Genomic DNA, 20,551 nt, shown 5'->3' with positions numbered 1-20,551 from the left:
GAAGAAAGACTAACAAATGATAAACCCTTTTCCCAAGCAACCTTTCAAATCCTCTCTATCATAAAACGACACCGTTCTGATTCATCCACCCCCTCCAAGCAAAACGACGTCGTTCGGGTGGCCTACGTAGAGGTGGAATCGCCAGCTCAGCGCTCCGGCTGCTGAGTCATGCTGCAATTGGGTGGAAGGACCAGGATTTCGCATGGAGTTCAAATTGGAAGGTGCATTTAGAGTATTTGAAAACTGAGGGACAATATTGGTGCACAGGCCCGATTTATAATTTCGAATTTAAAATTTAAGATAATAATAATAATAATTTTAAAAAAATTGGCTGATGTTAGTTAAAAAAAAGTTAGTTACTTAATATTATTCTTTTGTTTTTAATCAAATATCTTAAAACAAAGAGAAGTAATAATAATGAAAAATAAATAAATAAAACTATGTATAAATTACCTATTAAAGATGTGATGAAGCCATGTTACTTTGATCCCATAGCATTGTCATACCCTTCGTAAGGAAAACATTTCCCTACTCTCTTTCGGTCTTTCTTTCTTTCTTTTTTATTTAAAAATTTTGCTACGAGTACTTGTTAACAACTTAACATACTCTACAATACAATAAGTTACCATATATTCGATGTATAAAAGCTTTACAATGCAATTTCTTTAATAAAAATGGTTGACCTTGGAAACCTTACAAATTAAAATGCAGCAAAAGATCTCTCTTTGTATTGGATTTACATATGTTTAAAAATGCGATTGGCCAGGCTTGCATGGATATATGATATGAGACGTTTATATAACGTAAGGTCGGTCCTAGGTTAGACATGGAAATCTTGGAACATGGATTAAGGACGAAGAAACTAGTGGGTCCCATCATATATCACCTTCCAAGAATGTATGCCCATACAATATAAGCTAAGCAGTAGTAATGACCAAGGAGGTCTGGAGATGTATTTTGACACTATCTCACCTTAAATTTGCCAAACAATTTGAACTTAACTTTAATGCATTGAGTATATGTATAACATATATTTTTATAGAGGAGCGCTAGAGGGCAGCAACTTTTGTGTTTTGTAACCATTAATTTGGCCATCAATAGTGATTTTAATGGTGTGAGATTACATCTAATGGTGGGAGATCACTTACTTTTTTTTTAATGATTAAGTGTTGGCCACAAAATACAAAAGTTGCTGACCCCTAAACCTTCTCATTTTTATATATGGGGAAGTTTAACTTGTACCATTTTAATTAATTAATTCATATATTACGTTACTAAGGAGACCATGGGATAGATTATTACCTCTTTGTACGTTGTAGATAGCTAAAGAATTACCTCCTGCATTCACATCAATTCTTTCGTATTTATCATTAAATTTTTCACATGAAGATTGAGACCGTGCATGTAGTAATGGTGACAGTTTATTTCCTACAGTATCTTCTAATCTGATATATTAAAAATTAATCTATCATAGATCTGAGCTCTATTTAAAGATCTGTTACTGGCTATGAGTTGCTGCATAAGACGGGATTTGAATCTCCGACCCTAGTTTAAACGGACGAATAATTTGACTATTTAGCCAACCCAAATTAGTTGCTGGCAACACTAGCATGGCAGATTTCTTGAGTCTGATTTTTGGACTAGCGCACCTTCATACCCACACCAGGGCCCAATCTTGACCAGAAGATCAACTCTGTTTACCACACCAATGGAGGAAATACAAGTCACGAAGAGCTAGCCTAATTTTAGGATTTTGGATTTCAAAATTTGAACTTTTTCTTTTTAATATTGTATTACTAGAGGTGAAATCCTTCGTCATGAACCAAACTGTGTGTTGAACACAACTATGGCCATTTACAAAACGTCAATGACGTTTTGTGTTTCTTCAATTAAAATAATATTTTTTTAACAAAACGTCAGTGACGTTTTGTGTTTTAATAATTAAAATAATTTTTTTTATTGCAAAACGTTAGTGACATTTTGTGCTACTACCACAACCCTGTAGAACACCAAAATCATCAAATATTTTTGTATTTCACATTAAAATTATCCATATATAAAAATTTTAGCCTCAAAATTTCTCTCTTTTTTTTACTTTTTAAAATTTCTACACTTTAGTTAATTTTCTTTTAGTTTATGCAGAGTCAATACCTTGCACAGTAAGCTAGCTAACAAAGTTAACTGTCCTAGACTCTTAGCTAGTCGTAACATTTTCTTCTAAACTGATTTTGATCACTAGAATCTACTCTTATAAACAACCAAAAAAGAAAGAAAGAATGAAAGAAAAAGGAAGGATTTGTAACTTTAAGAAACAAAAAAATAAACAAAAATATAAAACTAAAGTGACCACTCAAAAAAAAAAAAAAGGAACTCAATGCAAATGAAAGTAATTACTAGCTGTTCTATTTCTACCAAACGAAATAAAAAAAAAAAATAAAAATAAAGAGGACACATGCAAATGTTGTAAAAATTATTAGGCTTAAAAGTGCAAGTCCCCGACCTTCATTTTGCCTTCATGTAATCGCATATAATAACGACATCCTAGAAACAGCAGAACTCGAAAATTTGGTAGGGTCCCCCCAAAGTCTAGTTTTCCTTCCATACTGTCCATTCTATCCCCCACTAAAATCCATAAACTATTTCTTGCTATCCACTGAATATCCTTGTTTTCTCTCCAAATATTTGTGATGTCCATCTCTGCTCCGAAATTAAGGTCTTTTTTTTTATTACATTGACAATAATTAAATTTAAACTTCAATTCTTACGCATGAATGAACGATATCTGATTTTGCCTCAAGTGAATCGGTTATCTGAACCTATCCAAACCAATTTAATTGACTGGTTTACTCCGATACACTACACGTTAACCAACTAAACTTCAAATAAACCATCCACCCAAAACACGAATCAAACAAATCAATAAATACTCAGGGAGTTTCTAAAGAAAACTACAATATATTATTTCTCATTTAGTGTAAAGATATATTTACACAAAGGGCCATGAACTAGTGTCACATTTCTTAATATCATTCTTCGTTTTGAACATCACTTGCATCACTTGCCTTCACAAATCGTCCTTTCACCCTTTTTCTCGTATCAGCCCTCGCTTTTCTCGATTCATAGCGAATGTGCTTATCGTACCTGCACAAAATTAAATTCCTGTCTTTTGAGATGAAAAAAAATGTGATATTTCCAAAAATAAAATAAAGGACATGCTTTAAAACATACTGAGGCCTGAGGGTCAAAAATCAAAATAGACAGTGCTTTATGTATAAGTGTGTAACTGGAAATCGATTGAATTTTCAGTATTGATTGACAGAAGTGTGCCGTAGCATGGGATCCACCAGTTAATAAGCAGTTAAGCACAATAAAAACGTGTACCGTAGCATGGGCTCCACCATTTGCTGGGCAAAACAAATTTTTTGGAGCATTCAAAGCTAAGGGTGTAGAAGTAGAAAGTAGATGAGTGAGTAAATCCTCTCAATTTTTTTTCCTTCAATTGAAGGTATAAATAAAGTGTGATTTTTAATTATATTATTTTCTCTTTCATGTTTTTTCTTAGTCTCACTTATAAACTGTATAGTGAAAAATCACACTTTACACCCTCAAGTGAAGTTAAAAAAAGAGAAGATCCAATTCTGGTGAATAGGTGATTAATAGTGAGTGATAAGGTGGATACTTCAATGATGATGTCTTCACATAAAATCACATTGTGAACTATTAGATGAATTGACATGTTTGACTAAATATATTTGATTGAACCATCTAACTATTTATAATGTGATCTTCATGTGAAGACATCATCATTGATGTATCTACCGACTGATAAAGTTGGTGTCCAAGTAGAAACACGTTTTAAATGTGCAGAAAACAATATATTATAAAATGAATTATACCTTCGAGTTTTCTTCTTTTCCTTGTAGCGTAACATGGCATCCCCTCTATTTTTAGTCAGCTCTTCAAAGTTAACCTTGTCCTTTATGGTGCTAACATTTTCACTCCCACTCACGAGATGCTCCATGTATGCGGCATTGTTGGTGCTACTGTATGTTATGGGTTCAACCAATTTGGACTCTGATGATAATCCACCTCTAGGTTTCTTGTTGCTTTCTTCGTTCTTCATCACATGGTTTGAAGACGACTGATCCGATTGATTCTGAAAATTTTTCATAAAAAGAAAAAAAAATAATTGATTCATTACTCTCTCTCGGCGATATATGGGGCAATAATGAATGACAAAAACCAGGTAAAAGCCCAAGTTTCATGTAAATTGATTAGTTAGCAAGCTCACTTCAATTTCAGCTCCCAATTCATGAAATCAATAAAGTTGCAAGCCAAACACTGCCATCTGGAATAGGGTTTACAGAGTCACAGCATATTAATACTATCATTACATGACTATTTTTAAAGTACCATCTCAAGCTGAGAAAGTGAAGTAGAATTAAATTTGTGACATCACAATCGATCTGCTGTTGTGTGTGCTTGTAGTGTATATAGCTTATAGGTTAAAAATAGGGAACATCACAATGCAACTTGCAAGACTTTCAGTGCATCTACAGCAATAAAATCATGTCATCCTCCATTGTCCCTCCCCATGTGAACTCTGGAGTAGGTACACTTCAAATGAAAGCTCTAAAGGCCCACAATTTTGTCAGTGTGTTTAGATTTCAAAGCCATAAGCCCACATGTACTGCAACTTTCACTTTCAATGTTGATTTTATTTTATCTTTTTCAATTTTAATTTGGTGCAACATTTGGATTCATTATGATTAAACTCAGTCAAAATCTCAGAATCTAGCATATACATCAGTATAGGAAGACAAGAACCAATACAGTATTTGGTCAAGCTCAAGCATCTTCCACATTAGTGAACCCAACCAAATGAAGCTCAGCAGGTCTTTACAGTTCAAAGTCATTTCATTGCATTTCCATAAAAACCGCAATTCAGTGGACTCCTCTAGCAACCCGCATGAGTAAAGACAAATATAAAACTATGCATAAAATGAAAATCATTCAGTGCAAATAATAACTTACATTTCTTGATAGAATATCATCAATTGTTGAGGAGTTGATATATCTCTTGATTTTTGTAACTGAAAATCCCATACCTGCAGGGAGGGAAAACGTAATGTATAGCACTAATTAGCATATATTTCATCCCTAAAATCCATTCATTCCATGTTTACACACACCAATACATAGTACTCCACAGTAAGTTTGATTATAAGCACAAAATATAAAAATGCCCCTAACTTAAGGGGAAGGCATAAAATTCAAATACAATTAAAGAGAAGCAATGAAAGAGTATACTTTCAATGATTTGCAGATCAGATTTACAGATTTACAGTTTTACAAAGAGCTTAAGGCTATTCTTACCTATAATTTTTTACCTCAAGTTGAAGCATAAAGAAGCTTTGAGATAGTTAGCATAATGAAAATGCATGATGGTAAAAGTATAAAGGGACTTGATCAAGAAACTTTGTTGTCAAATTTCAAGCTTAAATATCATCATGTAAAGGAAACCCTACAATCAACTACCTATTTTGGCAATCATTGGGGTGACCATTGACTAAATAAAATTTAAGCTTGAACGAAACGATCATTTAGAAAAGTATCAAAGTAAATGACAACGAAAGGTTAGCAGGCCTAGTTGTCCAAGTAATCAAGATTGACTAAGAAAACCCACCCATTCAAAATTAAAGTAAACTGAAACTCTAACACTAATAATTTTGAAACAGACTAATAAACTAGTTCGTCATGTTATTTCATATTAATACAAACACTCATCCTAAATACACACTAAGGCACTATGACACGTCTCAAATACAGAAAAGGCTATAAACCCAGATCTCTATTTTGTCAACTCTATCCATCCAGCCTTGCAGCTTGAAGCCATCATTACCCATTAATTTTTTCCCCCCCAGTTATAACCAAACCTTCAAAAACAAATAATTAAATTAAATTTAATAATAATAATACAAAAGCTTGAAATTCTATAAAACAATGGAATCAGGCACGCGAACCGAATCTTAAAGTAGTTATTAACAGAACAAATTGATCTTTCAACTTCAAATTGACTGATTCGACCTTCATTCTTAATCCTGAATTACCCTTCCCTATACGTTTTTTGTTATTCTTTGACACCAAAATCTGATAACATGATTCATATACTCTAAAAGAAAGAAAGAAAGAAAGAAATCGAAACCTGAGGAGGCTGATACGCAGGATTGCAATTATTCCAGAGAAGATCCCCTTCACTGCCGCAATCATTTCTCTTCACGCTTCCGCCATCAGAAGGCAGCATCAACAAAGAAGTGAACGGCGTTTGTTCCATCAACAACTCATCATCGTTATTCTTGTTATTGTTGTTACGATTCGCACTCCTCTTATTGTTACTAAAACTGTTACAAGTATTCAATTCACCCTTCTCCTCAGCACCCTGAACGCACGGCGGCGTATCAGGGCACAATCCAGCTTCAACTTCTTCGTTTCGATCCGCCGCCGTGCCGTTCCTTCTCGCCATCTCCAGCACCTGCTCATACACCTTGTCCTTCACGATCGGCACAACCGGACCTTTAATCTCGTCGAATCCAGATGTGTTACCGGAGCCGCCGTTGCAGTTGGAGTTGAACTTGAGCTCGATCCCTAAGGCGGCGGCGATTTCGAGGGCGGGGGGACAGCCGGAGAAGCCATGGAGGCGGTGGCGGGCGTGGAGGGAGATGGCGACGGAGGAACTGTTGTGTGCGTCGGAGTCGCAGTCGTTGCAGAGGACGAGATTGTCGGTGGCGCATCGCACGGCGGCAGGTTCGTTGCGGCAGTTATCGCAAATCTGAGAGCGCACGTGCTTGAGTGAGAGGGCGTTGGCGGAGTGCACGTGCTGGTCACATGAGATGCAGAGCTTGGCAGAGTCGGCGCGGCAAAAGAGAACTGCCGTTTTGGAGTCGCAGTAGTCGCACGGTAACAACATCATCACGATGATGCTCTCTGCGTTTTGGAATATTAGGTACCGTTTTGATGATCAAAGAGAATATAGAACTATAGAAGGACTAAAATGAGAAAAGAAAGAGAGGTTTGGAGAAGGGAATTACTGAATTAGGGAAGAGAAGTGAGAGGTTGGGTGTTGTAAGAGAGAGAGAGTATAGTGTAGTAGTAAAGAATAGAGTAGAATAGTGGGGATATAGAATTGATTATGATGAAAGTGCACATGATAAGCATGGGAAGGTGCAGACGCAATCTGGAGGATATGAATGCGACGGGTGTGGGGTACACAGCGGGAAGATATCTTCGCTTTTTGTACCTAGCTGGCGACCCTTACGATGTACATCTGCAACTCTCTCTTTTGCCATTTACAGCTCCTAATACTCCTTTCTTCTCCTTAATTATTCCTATAATCTAAAAATGAAATAAATCTCATCATAAAAAAATGGAAAAGTATATCGAACCAAAAGGTGATTAGCCAAAAAATAAACAAAACCGTTTAATTAGAATCATTTTTTGAATAATCTGTTTGAAAACTGTTCTTGAGATCAGGAAACACAAATCAAAACCCAATTTTTTATGGAATCCAAACACATTTTGGCTGATTTTTGGCTGATATGTTTTTGGTTCCTAGTTGTTCTCTTAAAAATAAAACTGTATACACTTTACTGCACTGTACACTTAATCAACAAATGGTGAAACCTTTTATCCTGCTACAATTCACATGTGATCTTTTTTATAGTTTCGCCATAAATCGATGTAGTCACGTGGGCTTACTCAATAAATTGTAAAACGGTAAAACCTCTACATCTTTAACGTCTTATTCTTATGTGTTAATAAGTAATTGAATAAAAATTATCAATTATGTCCTTGATTTTCAGAACGCTCATAATAATAATCTTAATTTTTATTAATGACAATTATACTTTTTAAATATTTAAAAACGTTATAAATCTGTCTAACTATGAGGGAAACCTTTTTTATTAAACGAAATTTAGTGATATGACTGACGGAAATCTAACGTGATAAAAGGGAAAAAAATGTTTACTTCTCCATTTCTTTTTTATTTGAAAATGAGAAACAATATTTTCCCCAATTCTACCCAAAATCAAAATCCTAAGATGATACCATTGTCATGAGTGATAATAATCAGAAGACTCAATCAAAGAAAATTAATAGCTTTAAAAGGTTCGAAAAATCTGAGAACAAATACTACGATGGAACATGCTTCTACCGATTTAACTATTTTGACCTGAATTGATAGAATTTGCTATTGAATTTATTTGAGCAATGTTTAACTGTTTTGATGATTCGTTTGTTATTGTTGTTTTGTTAGGAAATTGTTATTTTAATACTTATTTTGTTGATTCATATTGCTGCTCTGCTAATTTATGCTGATTAGTTGCTTTTTGCCTTATGCATTGCTAGTAATGTTTCATGATGTCATTATGTGCTTTTTCGAGTTTACATTTTAAATTTTTTGGATTGTTTGGCCGGCTATTCTGATACATTTCTACTAAAGGCTGCTGATTTTTTGGTATTACTGTTGTTGAATTTGGTGAATGGGTGTTGCAAGGTCCATATTGATGCTATTTTATGTTGCTATGACTTTGTATACCACATGTTTGATTGTTTGCAAATTTGCCTCAGTTTTTTTTATTGAACATTTTAGTCACCTTCTTAAACTCATTGCTTATTCTCATCTTGTTTTACCTATTTGCATTGATGGAGTTTAAATTGGTTCTAAATTGACCAAAATTTGTGCATTTTGTATGGTTGAGGTATTTTACCTATTATTGCAAGTTTGATATACTTTACCTAATATAATCCATTTAATGCATTTTATTTATGTTTAATTGGTTGGGTTACAATAAGCATGAACTTTTCATTTTTTGATATCAATCTAGTAATATTAATGTTTAAAAGCATTGATGTTTGAACATGTTTTGTTTTAAAATTGTTCTTATTTAATACATCATCAATTGTTTGTGCTTATGCATATATGTATTGTTTATGCTTTGAATTATATGTTATAACTATCATGTAATTTAAATCCATTTTTCTTGTTTAAGCATTAAGTTAAGAATATTGCTTCTGTGCCCTTGAGTGTTGCTTATGTATACCTTTGCTTTATTTCTGTAGGATTACATTTCACATTCCCTCTTCCTCGACTCTTTTACAGGATAACCGACAGAAAAGGGAAGGAAAAGTGAAGGTAACTGGACCAAATAAAGGGAAAATGAGTAGGCAAACCGCTGAAACAGCGGATGAGCCACAATATAAGAGACCGGTCAGTGGGAGAGATAAGATGAATTAGAGAACACCTCTTATTGACCCGTTTAAGTTCTCAAACCGCTGCTCCGAACTAAAGTTTCTAGAGTTTCAAAAGAGGATCCTCCACGTCGAGAGAAAGCTACAGATACTCACCGATCTAAGGAAGTTTACTGATGATAGAATTGATAAGTGGGAATGGAATTCCTTGACAGAGAGCTTGTGGAGATAAATGCATCGTGGGTCCGTAAATTCTATGCAAACTACTACACGGGACCCTCGATGCAGTTTATCTTTGAGGCAAGCAAGTTTTGGTAACAAAGGAGATCCTCTAGGAGATCCTTCAGATTCCGCCTAAGCCTAGAAGAAAGGATGCATATGAGAAGGCGGAGGAGGATCAGAAAATGTTGAAGTTTGACTGGGACAAGGTTTTGAGTGCGATAACTCAACCTAGTAGCCAGTGGATGTTCGGTACTCAAAAATCAGGGCCCACTACTATTGCCATCAAGTACTTAACCATTGCGGCCCACCTTTGGCAATAGATCCTCTCCAATTATTGCATGCTGAGCACTCATGAGACTAAGATCACGACTGGCATGGCTATTCTCATTTGATGCATTTTGGAGGGTAAACAATTGTACCTTCCAAGACTTATCAGAAAGTACATAGGACGGGCTCACACCATTAGCAACCTGGCTTTTCCATGCTTGATTACCCAGTTGGCTCTATAGGCTGGGATTGTGTGGGAAGATGCTGACGAGAGACCTACCATTGTCTAGAATAAGAGAGTAATACCATATGGGGATTGGTACAAGTCTCAACCAGACACTTCATCAGCACCAGCACCTGAGCCATAGCAGCCAGCAGTACCACCACCACCATCCTCTCAGCCGATACATTGCTATGAGAATATCAAGATGCAGAATAGGGACTGAGACTCGATGATTGAGGAGAATAGGGACTGGGATTCGATGATTGAGGAGCTAGACACTCCCTCGAAGCAGAGCGGAGATGAGTAGAGCTCTGTGATCATATTGACTGCACGGTGCAGAATAGGGACTAGGACTCGATGATTGAGGAGCTGGACACTCCCTCAAAGCAGAGCGGAGGAGAATAGGGACTGGGACTCGATGATTGAGGAGCTGGACACTCCTTCAGAGCAAAGCGAAGATGAGGATCTACCAGCTGAAGGTGGAGATGAGTAGAGCTCCGTGATAATATTGACTGCCGTACAAGGCTTAAGTGTAGGGGGAGTGAGTAAATCAACTGTTGGGTGAAAAATTTTTTCTTCCAAATACTTGTATTTGTTGGGCCACCGTGGGGAGCTCTCGACCACCGGGAAGATTTCGAGGAGGAATCAAGTGAGAGAACATAAGATGAGAAGACACCACATCCAACTCAAAACCTTAAAGTAGTAAGTTAATAGATCTCACATCTTACAAACTCCTCACTCTTCCTTACTTTCTTTGATGTGGGACTAACTTTCATACACTACTCACACTTGCAACATTAACAGTATTTTTTTATTATGTTTTTTGGATATTTGCTAGTATTTTGCTATTTTGAGTACTTTTAGTTAATTCAATTGGTTTGTATATAACCTAGTTATCTTTCTAGTTTTACTTTTAGTTATTGCATTTTTTATTTTAGTTTGTATATATTTAGATATCTATTCTAGTTTAGCATATTTTTCTCTCTTTAATATAGTTTGTACATATATATTTTTAGCTTTTAGTTGTGATTGGATAATGTGGATAATAGGACATAGTTCATTTTTCTAGGTGTACATGATAATTTGGAATGGTAGAGAATAGGAAAAAGAACTTAGAATTTTTTATTTTCATCCAACCACATCATACATATATACATAATAAATTTGGTCAAAGTAAAAAATTTCCAAGTCAATTTTTTTATAGGGCATCCCATTGATTTGAGTTGGAACTTTTTATTGAACTTGCTTGAAAAATAATTGTGGAACATAGATTAGAGCTAGAACACACAACCAAGTGAGATTTGAGCTTTAATGTGTGGTTATATTATTTCAACCACTATTTTATTCTTGTGTATTTTTCTCTCTATAATTGTGATCTTTGACTTGTTTAATTCTTTATTTCTATTATTTTGTGTATGAATGCATTTATATGATTGATGCCATTATTTTATTTTAGCTCACTTACCCAAATGGTCTTACCCTTTTATTTACCTTTGTTAACCAATTTTCAGCCTTATTAATTCCTATTGTTTTTAATTTTAGCACATCACAACCCTAAGTAAAAAATCATGAATGTCTCAAATTGAATCTTTGATTAGCTTAGACGAGTAGGTGTTGCATGATCTAAAAAAATAAATAAATCCTGACGTAAAAAATATCATTTATGTATCGTATTTTAATTTGTTAGAATATAGTTTATTGGATCTTGGGTATCTAGTATATATAGTTCTGGGCTGGACTGAACTTTTTCTTCTTCATCTGTTGGTTCTGCTTTTATTATTTTTAGAGAATTATGGATCTCTTCTTCTGAGATGGCCGCTGTAAGGGCAGCCATCATTTATTTTTTATGGGCTAAAAAGCAAGTCTCTTTTTCGTATGATATTTTTTTGAACCCTAAACTGTGGCTTGGGGGTTCTGCTCTTTTTTGGGATATAGTCATCCAATTATCAATTGTCCTTTTACTAATTAGGTTAAGGTCAAATTTATTCCACCATTTTACTTTTATGTTTCGAGTTTAATATTGCACGCTTAGAGTGTCTTCATATCCTGCGGAATCATATTCTCAGGTCATTATCCAGCATATTTTCATAGTGGGAAAGAAGAAAATCAACTTACATCCATCCAAAAATAATGTTTTATTTTTGAAATATTCATAAGTGATATTAGCATTTTTGAAAAAATTGCTTCTATTGGTCCAAACTCTTGAAACTATACTTATAACCATTTAAAAAACTGTAGAAAATTTTTTTGAGGAACTATATGAACCAAGAGTGTGGATTTAGAAAAAGATACAGGGTGTTCCACCAGACATCTTGTAATCATAATAGAAATAGTGTTGCGGCTCAAATTTTTTAGTAAAACTTTCACAATGAAATGGAGGTCTTTCCCATTCTGATGGGGTTATTACTTTCATAATCTTAATTTTGGAGTATATTATATCTTTTGTGGTTGGGTCTTTATTGTGAATTAATTCAATGGATCATGTGTCTACTAGAATAAATTCATAAAAGGTTCGGGTTTTTTGGATATTTATCGGAGGGTAATGAAAAGTATTTGAAAAAACTGTTTTATAAAAGGGTTCTTCTATCCATCTTAAACCATTCTTTTTCTAAAGCCATTTTTTTAGAGGTATACGTTTTTCATGGTAAGGATGTTCTTCAGATAATGGTTTAGTTTTGAACAAATTAGATGATTGTAATAATATATATCTATTAACTGTAGAAATTTCATATAAGCTCTTAGTTGATACTGATGATTTTTCGCTTTTAACAACCTGTGACATTGTCAAAGGTTTAATGGTTAATTGTTTGACTTGTATTAAAGTTGCTGGTTGATCAAGTGGTTGACCATAATCTTCACTGCTTGCTTGTTTCTTGCTTATTTCTACCTTACAAAAATTCTCTTGTTAGAAAATCAGGTAATACATTTGATTCACCTTTAATATGTTCAATAGTAAAATCAAAGCATGATAATATAGCTTGCCATCTAGTAAATATTTGTTTAGAAACTAAATTTTTAACATTGTTTTTTAATACGTTAGGAGCTGTTTTACAATCAGTCCTGATCAAGAAGGTCTTATTAAACAAGTCTTCTTGAAAACGTAAAACACATAGGACAATGGCTAATATTTCTTTCTTAATAGTAGCATAATTTCTCTGGGCTGAATTTCATACACCAGAATGATATTTAACTATTTATTCTTTTGAGGAGTTTGGAAGAACTTGTTTAAATATTCCTCCATACCCTAGTTCTGAGGCATCCGTTCCGTTTCTACGATGAGACTTGCCTTAGGATCTGGTATACTCAAACAAGAGATTTCTTTTACTATAGTTTTAATTTTTTGAACTATTTTGGACATGTCTTCTGTCCAAGGAGGAGGTTGTTTTCTTAATCTTTTATATAAAGGTTCACATACATAAAGTTCTTATTCCTGGTAAAAATTTGGCTATGTAATTAAAACATCCTAAGAATCTTTGTAGTTATTTTTTGTCAATAATTTCATTTGAAAATTTTCCTACAATTCAACAGATCTTTTAATCGAAGTAATTGTTCGTTGAAAAATTTTATACCCTAAAAACGTTACTCTTGTTATAAATATTTTCATTTTTTTCAGATAAGACAAGACCGTTTTCTTTTATAATATTAATGAATTTTTCTAGGTATTGAATATGTTGGTTTATTCCTTTAGAGTATATAAGTACGTCGTCTAGACTATGGTAAAATCTACATGAGTAAAAAATATTATTCATAACTTCTTGAAATTCGCTTGGTGCATTTTTTAATCATTTGGGTATTACATTCCATTCATAATTTTCAAAGGGTACTATAAAAGTTGTTTTATATCTGTCTTCTTCTTTTACTGATATTTGATAGTATCCAGATTTTAAATCAAATTTAGAAAATATAGTAGCCTTTCTTAATCTTTTAATTAAGTCATTTTTGTTGGGTAAGGAATATCTTATCCAATTTAAGACTTTATTTAAAGGCTTATAATTAATTACTAACCTTGGAGCTCTTCTTTCGATTTCTGAGACTTTTATTACATAAAATCCTGTGCAGCTCCATGGAGATTTTGATGGTTTGATTAGTCCTTTGTCTAAGTATTCCTCGATTTCTTTTTTACAATATGCCAAGAATTTCTTGTTTATTTGTATTGGTTTTGCTTTAGTGGGGATATCTTTTTCATTAAAATCATCTTCATATGGTAAGGATATTTCATGTAATTTTCTATAAAAATGAAAAGATTTTGGATTTAGGCTACACAACTCCTTTTTAATCCTATCTTCTATCCCTTTTATTACGGTTTGAATTTTTTTTTATTTTCTAACTGCTATTCTATTCTCTTATATACAATTTATTAGTTCAGAAAATTAATTTGTTTTTTTTCTTTCTATTATATTAATTTGGGAGATAGTCACTTGTTGTAATAAATTTAGTTTTCTCCTCTTAGATTTTTGTATAAATTCAAATAGGATGGACTAATTTAGTATACAATAAGTGGTTACTCTATCTACATCTACCTTAAAAGGGGTACAGTAAAAGAGTGAAAGAGTTTCCTAATATAGATGTTGGGATATTCTTTTTGTCAGAAAAAAGGTAGTTAAAAAGCATATTTTTCCTTTACAAATTTTTGCTTTACAAGTCTTATAGTTTATAATCATTCTATTATTTTCTACTTTGACAATAGTTTCAGTTGTTTTTTCATAGTACTTAATAGGTATTAACCTTTTCTGGATATAGTTTACATTTGCTCCTGAGTCTACCATAACTATAAACTCAAATTTCTCTTTTCCGATCATTATGACTATAGGGGTATACCATTTCTAGTTAATTAGTAACGTTAATTAATTAATATATTTATTTGCGGTTATGACTTCTTCTTCTTCCTCCTCTATTAATTCTAATCGTTCTTTTTCCTTTTGTGACTTTACTATGTTTTTTCCTTCTAACTTTAGTACTCTATAGTCAAGAAAGATATCTTGTTGTTTTAATTCAGAAATTTCGAGTTTCAACATTTTTATTTCTTGTAAATATTTTAAAGAAGTCTCTTTCTTAGGAGTTCTAAACCTGTTATATATCTCTTTAATTTCTACTGGTCTTATTTCTTCTTTGACTTTTTCTTCTTTCTTAATCAGATCTTTTAAAGGAAAATCTTCTGATTTATCTATTATAGACATTAAAGTGCTCGTTTGTTCTCTGGCTAATGTATTGATTGACTTTTCTTGGGTTCTCGTAATTATATTTAAGGATTTTATACAATTATCACAGTTACATATTTCTGGTCCTAAACACGAGTCTTCTTCTTCTATTTCAGAAGAACGCGAGGAAGATGGTATATCTAACTATTGTATAAAATTACCTGAATCATCAGAAGAATATTCTTTTTCTGTTTCGATTTCTGATTCACTATCAATTAGTATAGCAGCTAAAGCTTTTCTTACTTCTTTATTACTAATTTTGTTTATTTTTTCTTCTGTTCTGCAGTTATTAGCGTAATGACATGGTTTTTTACATTAACAACAGACTATATGTATCTTGTCACTTTTCTTTTTACTATTCCAATTTTGTTTTTTTTCTGTAGTTTTCTTTTAGCTTATTTCCTGTTGTATAAGGTTCTCTCAATTGATACGTATACCTATTCCCATAATTCTTTATATTTCTTTTCTTAATGATCCTATTTTGGTTGTTAGGTGCTTTTTTGGTTGTAATGTCATATTGTTGGCAAAAGTTTCTTAATTCTCGCTTACTACTCATACTTTCTTTTCTTATTTTCTCTTGTAATCTGGTGTCAATGCATATCTCTACTCCAGTTTGTACTACTATATTATGTATTTGGCCAAAGTTAGGCCTTCATATGGTAATTGAGTACCGAATAGAGATTGTACTTTTTGTAAAACTTTTTCTGAAAAGAGTTTGGATAAAGCTGCTATAAATCTTTCTTTCCAAAAAGGGACTACTGCATCAGCTCTCATCATAACTTTGGAGATGAAGACATCTTTATACCACCTTTAGTCAGACATGGTGGGACATCGTAAGTTCATTAGTTGAGTTCATATTCTGTCTTAAAAATATTTGGGTCTCCTAGAAAGTTTTTTATGATTGTAAAGATTAAGGTTGCTATGCCGTCTGGTGCTTGGTCTTCTAGTTTTACACTACTTAAAATTAATTCTTTTCTGGTAAGGTTAAAAAATTATCCCTCCATCCTTTTAATTGTCCTGTGAACCCTTGGGTGATCATGACTGCTGCTTCTCTATCAGTAGCTCGTTTTGCCTTATAAGCAGTTGCCGCCATAGTCATGCTACACATCAGGTCTAAAGTGGCTTGTTTACTTAATCTGTCTAAATTTCATTCTACTAAATCAGATCCCGTAAAACTGTTTCGTACTAGTTGTGTTCTTTCTTCAAGGCTTACATCAGCTGGGGTTGGTCTTGGATAATAATTTCTTAGTTTTGGATAATACTGATTCTTATGTGTCATCTTGTTAATTTCTATTGTATTAATAGTTATTTTTCCTTGACTTATAGACTTAAATTTTTTCTTTAGCTCATCAATGTCTGTGTCCACATTTGTTCTTAGTTTAATTGCATCAGGACTTTGAAACTTATATATAGGTTTTTCTATAGGCTTAATTTGCTCATATTTATGTTCAATTCTTTCTATCTGATTTTTCATAATATCTAGGACTGTATTAGTGTAGTTAAGTTGTTGATGTACTTTTTTAATGTCTCTTTTGTCTATACTCCCTTCTATTCCACTATCTTTATATGGGGTGGTTTCTAGTTCTAAATTGTGTGCTATCTGTAGTTTTATAGTTTCTTTTAGTGGATATTGGGATTCTACCATTTGTCTTGTGCTAGTTTTCTAAATAATGGTTGTTTTACTTAAAGGACAAAACTCTTTCTTGAAATATAGATTGATTTTATTTTTTATTAAGTAATCATAAATTTTTTTTCTTATTTCTATGGTTTCTCTTTCAGAATATCTAGTAAAATACCATTTTCTTAATTATGTATTATATTTTGCATTAAAATCTTTACTAATTCAATTTTTATCAATCTCAAAAAGTTCTTTTATTATAACTCCTAGAATTTGAGAGGCAGTTGGTGAGTAATTATTTTCTATCCCATATAAAGGAGTTGCTATATTTGGTCTATTGTTATTTATTCCTATAACTTCTTTGTTTATAACGAAATTATCTATAGAGTGTCTAGGAGAAATCTCTTCCTTATTCTGGTAGTTCAGTATTCTGACTGATTATTATCTATTCATTCTTAGTCTAATGTTCAGACCTTCTCTAATGATTTCTCTAATTACTGTGTTTTCTATTCTTTCTTCTTCTACTACATCTTCTAAAATCCATTCTTCAGGGACATTCTTCATTAGTTCTTTATGATGGAATTTTTTAGGTGTTTGAACAAAAGACCTTCATAAATTAACATGAATAATAATTGTTTTGTCTTTTGATGATTCTCTTCTAGCCCTAAAATTATAATTTACCCTTGTAATTTTGTAATATATTCTATAAATTACTTCAAAAGGATCATATTTTTCATTAATAATGTCTTTAGGTGTTTTAATATATAATTTAAGATCTTGAGAGGTATTTTCATTTTTAAGACTCATGAAAAAATTTGGATAACAATTAAAAAATACTGGACCATTATAACAAGTGTAAGAACCGCAACTAATCAATCAGTTAATTAAGTGATTATATTTCCCGAAATAGATTCTGAAAAGTTAGAGTGAGAATTAGAGGATTTAAGTATGATTTTTGGACCCAGTGGGTCTTTCTGAGTCAGAAAATGTGTTTTCTGCGAAAAACTGTGAAAAAGCACGAACCGGCAGTTGAACTGGTTGAACCGGTTCAAGTCTGCCCGGTACCGCACGAGAAAAAGTGAAAACCATTAAAAACCTTAGAAAAATATTAGAAATGGAAAACTGGATGTTAATTTTAAAGGTTTGGCCCGAAGTTGGGCCAAGCGGGCTAAAAATGCTAACGGGTTGGACCGGGCCCAAGTTGGGCCCAAGCCCAACATATAAAAGGCTCATTTAGCGAACCAAACCAGCCACAACACCAGTTAAACATAACACACAGAGCAGAAAAGAAAGGGGAAGAGAGGAAGAAGAAACACTATTCACCATCTTCTTCTCTAGCTCATATCTTGAGCTACGGAGCTCTAATCGCCGCACCGTTTGCGGCTACGCATTCCTTTTGAAGAGCTCTACAAAACCCACCTAAGAAAGTAGTAAGGTAACCACGAAATTCTCTCAATTATTCTCTCCAAAATTTCGAGTATTAGGGCTTTGGGTTAAATAAGTTTTTGTGATTTTGGATGTTTAGGTTTGCTCTAATCCTTGCTTAGCATTGGATTTTTGCTATCACATCTGTTGGAAAAGGTAAGAGCTATTAAACCCTTGTAAAATTTCAAGTTTGATAAACCCTAGGTTGAATTATTGTGAATTATGTGTGTTATAGCTTGAAGTGGTGAGTATTTGAACTTGTTGGAGCTTATTGGTGATTGTTGGTGGCTTGGATTGTGTTGGAAAGACTAGCTTGTGTCCAACTTTGGGTTAAGGGCATATTGGGAATTGGCCAAGGTATGGTTTCGATTTCCTCTATGTAGTATATAATATTCATGGACACTTAGGTTAGTGACCCATAGGATAGGTTTGGAAATTGTATGTTGTTGATGATTGTTTGTGTTGATGAGGTATAATGAATTGATGTGTTGTTGTGATTAAATGATGAATTTGAAATATAATGGATTTACATGAATGAATATTGTTAATTATGAATAGGAAGCATGGTTGAGTTGATGATGAGAATTGGTAGTGAGATAATGATGATTGGTGGATATGTTGTGTATGCGATAATTGAGGTTGGAAATAATGAAATGTGAAGGAAAATTATGGTATGATTGGTGTGATATGATACAAAAGGTAAATTTTAATGAAAAAGAAAGTTTGGAATGGTTTGGTATTGTTTTGGTTGGTTTGAGATATGAAAGTTGGAAAAATTGGTCATTTGGGAACTTTTGGTAAAAGTGGGTTTTTGGTGAACTTTGCTTGATCATAACTTATGCCTCAGTTTTCAAAATTTGATAAAATTTGTTTATAATTAAAGATCTTTGAAAACCCTTTAAATTGATATAAAGTTTGTAAAATTTGGACTTTTGTAGAGGAAGTTATGATCATTCAAAGTTGGTGTTGAAAATCTGAAATTCTGCTAAGTTGCAGAGTTTTATGATTTCTGATATGTGCGCACGAACAACCCTACAAAATTTTCAACCTGTGCGCACGCACAGGCAAGGAAATGCATTCTGTTTTCAGCGCTATCACAGCTCGTGCGCGCACATATCTAAGGAAGAATTGCAACCTGTGCGTACGCACAGCCCTGTGCGCACACGTTGGGAAGGCTAGTCTGTTGGGGGCACTGGCACAGGTTGTGCGAGTGAACGAACTTTGTAAATTTTGACACCTGTGAGTACGCACACCCCTGTGTGTACGCACACGTTTTAAAAACTCTCCAGAGCGTGCGCGGGCACACCCCTGTGCGGCCGCACACGCCCTGTTTCTCAAAATTTTCTTTGTTTTCAACTAATCTACCTTCCCAACAAGGTTATAAGCTTCTCTAACACCATTTTTAGACTCTTGGGCCTAGTTTTGGATAGTTAAAACATGGGAAAGAATTTAATGGATTTAGATGATATTATTTGGAAAACTTAGAAAACGGAGGCTTAGGTTTCTGGCGTGCTGAGGATGGTTTGATGTCATGTAGAGGGTGATTGAGGTATGAAATGAGAAATTATGAACTGTTGATGTTCAAAAATTGAAATATGGATTAACCACTGGGGTACTGATTTGTACTGAGATTATAAGACGCTATGCGCCCGGCAGGGACAGTGGTTAATCTCGCCTGTCGAGGTAGCGGCGGCGGCTTAAGGATGGTGGTTAATCCCGCTTACGTTGAGATGTGAGGTCTGAGGCAAGAGTATCCCGCTCGCATCCCTTCGGATCTATAGAGCGTGCAGGCGCAAAACCCTGGACAGTGATCTGAGCAATATATCTCGGGGGTTCCCATTGATGATTCTGAAGGGCAACATTTCCATGGAGATGTGTCGGGTTGGTGATGAGCGGATAATTTATACACTTTTTGGCATTGTTTTTAGTATGTTTTTAGTAGAATCTAGTTACTTTAGGGATGTTTTCATTAGTTTTTATGTTAAATTCACATTTCTGGACTTTACTATGAGTTTGTGTGTTTTTCTGTGATTTCAGGTATTTTCTGGCTGAAATTGAGGGACTTGAGCAAAAATCAGATTCAGAGATTGAAGAAGGACTGCTGATGCTGTTGGATTCTGACCTCCCTGCACTCAAAGTGAATTTTCTAGAGCTACAGAAATCAAAATGGTGCGCTTCCAATTGCATTGGAAAGTAGACATCCAGGGCTTACCAGAAATATATAATAGTCTATACTTTGCCCGAGTTTAGACGACGCAAACTGGCGTTCAACGCCAGCTCTCTGCCCAATTCTGGCGTCTAGCGCTAGAAAGGGATCAAAAACCAGAGTTGAACGCCAGAAAAGGATCA

At 33.9% G+C, this 20,551-nt stretch overlaps 1 pseudogene; it reads right to left on the bottom strand.

Annotated features, from left to right (window-relative positions):
• LOC107604837 lies at positions 2,899–7,198 on the bottom strand (annotated as a pseudogene).

The sequence above is a fragment of the Arachis ipaensis genome, chromosome B06 (assembly GCF_000816755.2).
Source record: "Arachis ipaensis cultivar K30076 chromosome B06, Araip1.1, whole genome shotgun sequence".
NCBI classification, from domain to species: domain Eukaryota; kingdom Viridiplantae; phylum Streptophyta; class Magnoliopsida; order Fabales; family Fabaceae; genus Arachis; species Arachis ipaensis.
Note: the sequence above shows the minus strand (reverse complement) of the source record. Positions and strands in the feature narration are given on the sequence as shown.